Source organism: Pygoscelis adeliae, unplaced genomic scaffold, assembly GCF_000699105.1.
Source record: "Pygoscelis adeliae isolate BGI_AS28 unplaced genomic scaffold, ASM69910v1 Scaffold508, whole genome shotgun sequence".
Classification (NCBI taxonomy): domain Eukaryota; kingdom Metazoa; phylum Chordata; class Aves; order Sphenisciformes; family Spheniscidae; genus Pygoscelis; species Pygoscelis adeliae.
This window is the reverse complement of record NW_008825292.1, coordinates 255416-259101: the sequence shown is the minus strand read 5'-3', so window position 1 is coordinate 259101 and position 3686 is coordinate 255416.

Here is a 3686-nt window from a genome sequence, read left to right as displayed (position 1 = left end):
CCCCGCTCCCCCAGCACCAACCTGCTCCTCTGCTCCCCGGCACCTCCCGGCACCTCCCGGCTCCCTCCTGCCTGCAGGAGCAAACTGGGGGACTCTGGCCCCAGCCTATGTGAAAAAAAACTTCAAACAACATGAATTGCACTAAAATCCGGACACAGGCAGGGCAGCGGCAGCACCAGCACGGGGCTGGGGTGGACTGCAGACCTTTCGTGAAAAAGCCAAGGGATGTGCAGCCCCCGGACTCCTCCGGTGCTCGTGGGTGTTACATGAGCCTTGCCGGGGAGGGGGCACCCAGGGGGGCACCTGCAGCAACAGCCCCAGGCGAGGGGTTGCGTGGGAGCGGGGAGCAGCGCAGCTCCTGCAGCCCTTGCACCGCCGGCAGCCCTGAGGGCAGGGCGGCTGCTGCTCCCGCAAGGCTTCCAAGGCAGCTCGTAATTTGGCTGGCACATCTCTTCCAGCCTACCCTGTAGGTCTCTCCCGGGTATCTCCCGGGTCTCTGTGCGAACCCTCAAAACACCCTGCTTGCCACCCTGGGTGCCGGTGCCATGGAGCTCCCATGGGTGCTCACTGCTGGCTCGGGGTGTCCCGGGGGCGAGCGCGGCGGTGGCTGCGTGGGCACCGGCACGGGGGCGCAAGGGACAGTGGAGGTGGGCGATGACGTGCGGAGCCGGTACCGCGCGTGAGCTGGCATCTGTATGTAGGAGACGGGGAGCGAGGCGATGGTAAAGGGAGTGGGAGTCTAAATGTATTCTGGGGAAGCTTTTAAAGCCATGCCTTTAGCGGGGTCCAGGTGGTGCAGGCGCAGGGACGGGCTCGTGCCCTCCTGTGCTTGGATGGTGCCCGTGGGGTTGGGGGACGCGCCCCAAGGCTGGGCAGCATCCCTTGCCGCCGTGCCACATCCCTCGCTGCCGTGCCACGTGCCACCCCAGAGCGCTGTGCCAGCCTCTGCTGCTATATTTACTCTGCAGCCCGAGAGCAAGGCACAAATGCCAGAGCAGCCTCCCAGCCGATTAGCATATATGCAAAGAGTACTAACGAGCATCACCACCACACACAAAGCTCCGGGGGCTTCTGCGAACGACGGCAGCCAGAGACCTGGGGGTGTTTCACAGGGGGCAGGCGGGGATGTTCCCAGCTCGGCTTTGGGAGCCCGACCAAGCGGTCCCAGACCTGGCCCCGTGGCAGAGCGGGAGAGGCCCCGGAGCAGGGCTGGTGGAAGGGAAACGGTGCGGGGGGGGCTTATCCCTCCGCTTCCCACCCCCTGCTTCTGCTTCTATTCCTCATTTTATTGATCTTTAATTTCTTTTCACTGTCATCAGCAGCCCACTCGGGCTCCCCGGAGAGGAGCCGGCACAGAAACGTGCCTCCTGGGAGGGAGCCTGGGGGACAGGGTGGCGCGGGGGCCTGGGACCCCCAGAGCCCTGCTTCCCCCCAGCTGGCGGGGGAGCCGAGCCGCTCATGGCAGCAGGAGCTGCACCTCCTCTCTGCACACCCGGTGACATTCAGCCTCGCTTCCCCCAGCACCAAAGTGTTTCTTTACCCGGCATCGCTCAAGCTGGAAGGATTTACATTTTAAAGGGTTTTTAAAATGGATTTGGATAGATGTTTTTTTCCAAGTGTTTTTTTTTTCAGCTTTTGCCAGTTTGAATGTTTGTGGAGAGGAAATAATAAGCAGAAACCACACAAGGCCAAGCCTCAGATAACTAATTTGTGCTCATGCAAATGTGATGAGAGTGGAAGTCCAGGTTCAGATACACATAACTCCTGACCCTCGCTGCAAGGCCTGGTGTGAGTACCGGCGGCGGAGGTGAGTGAGCAGCCTGCGGTCCTGCTCCCCAGGCCATGGGGCCCCTCTCCACCCCACGGTGTGTCCCCAGCACCCTGTGGTCCCCGGTGGGAGAGCCACTCCACTCCCCGGCAGCATGGCCGCGGAACAAGCACAGGCTCCTGGTCACCATGGAGACCTGGGAGGAGGATTTTAACCATCTTAGAGAAATTTCTGACAGCCCCCAGCCGTGCACAGCCTGTTCTCTCGCCGGGCTGCGGCTGCCTGCTGCCCGGCCTCATGCAGGGGCTGCAGAGCCGACTGCACAACCCCACACATGACCGTGCGCCCCGTCCCCGTCCCCATCCTCCTCCAAAGTCAGCCACGACGGAGGTCGCTGGCGCTGACCCAAGGGCTCTGCTGGGAGCAGGCAGCGTGGAGCCCACTGCTGCTGTGTGCTGGCCTTGGGACAGTGTCCCCTTGCCGAGACACAGGCGTGTGCTCTTGAAGTGGGCTAAAACCACTTCCCATGGCGGGGCTGTGAGCCCAAGCAGAAGGGCAGCTCCCAGCAGGTTTGTCACCTCTTCTGTGGGATGCTTCGGTCCCTTTCCGGGACTTCTGTCTGGATGTGCGCCCTTCTACCTTACAGGTGGTGACGGGGCGGATTGGGAGGGCACCTGCCGTCCCAGCACTGCAGGACCACTGCGAGCCTTTGGGCAGGGGCCTTCCTCCCTGGGCCAAGCAGAGAGCAGGCAGGAACTCCCTAACCTGAGGTCAAAGCTGGCAAAGGGATCGCTGCCCCAGGGCACGGCCCCTCTCCTCCAGACCCCGTGTTATTCCATTGTCCCCAACACGGAGATTTGCCCACAGCAGCCGATCCTGATGCTGCCGGCAAGACCCCAAGGAGCGGGTTTTGCTTCAGAAACAAGAGTTTCTATCGCTCTTTGCGGGGTTTCTCTGCTTTTGGAGGATATCAAACCTCCGTTTGTTTTTTAGCAGTGAGGAATCAGAGCAGCGGGACTTGCAGGCTGCGTATTGCTGGCCGTGCCGACGCCGGAGCGAGAGGCGCAAGGGCGAAGGAGCTCGCCGGAGCAGCAGGACGGGCTGGAGCAAAGGCTCGGCGGAAGGGGAATGCTAATCAGGTTCTGTGCTGGCAGCAGCCAGAATGCTGCACAATAAATAGCCATTTTAATTACTGCACAATATTTACAAGATTGCTTCCTCATTTGGGAAATTAAAACAAATGCTCCATCAAAATGATCAACATTGTACAGAGAAGCACAGGGCTGATAAAGAAATAGATTGGCTGCTAATGAAAGAGTAATTGGCACCTTGGTGCTGGGGGGGCTTCCTCCTCTTCTTTGCAACCCTGGCGTAAAGGATGGCAAAGGGCATCCCCAGCCTCGACAGCCCCCCGGGCAGGCGGTCCCTGCCCCGGGGTCCCTGCCCGAACCGCCCAGGCCTGCGGTGGCAGGGGGCAGGACCAGGGGGCTTTGGCAGCTCAGCCCCTGAGAAAAGAGGACACAGGAAGGTCGGGCAGAAGATGCTGAGCTGCAAAATGCCTTTCACATACACGGGTTTCTCCTGGCCGTGTCTGTCTGTCCTGGCTGCCGTTACCGCCAGCCAGGAGCTGCCCCCAGCTCTGCCTGCTCTCCTGCCCATCCCCTGATGTTCTTGCCCAAGCCACAGGTCCTGGGACCCCGTGGCGACCGGGGGCTCCGCCTTGGCTTAAGAAAAAAAGCTTTTCCAGCCGTGTGGGACACGAAGAAAATCTCCAAAACTGTAGTCATGGAGGGGCACGGGGCAGAGCGCACTGACCCACGGTTTGTGGTTTCTGAGCCTTTGACGTGGCTAACGCTGTGTTGGTGCCAGGGGAGGGGGCTGCCACCAGCCCCAGCGGCGGCGATCCTCCGGTTTGGGT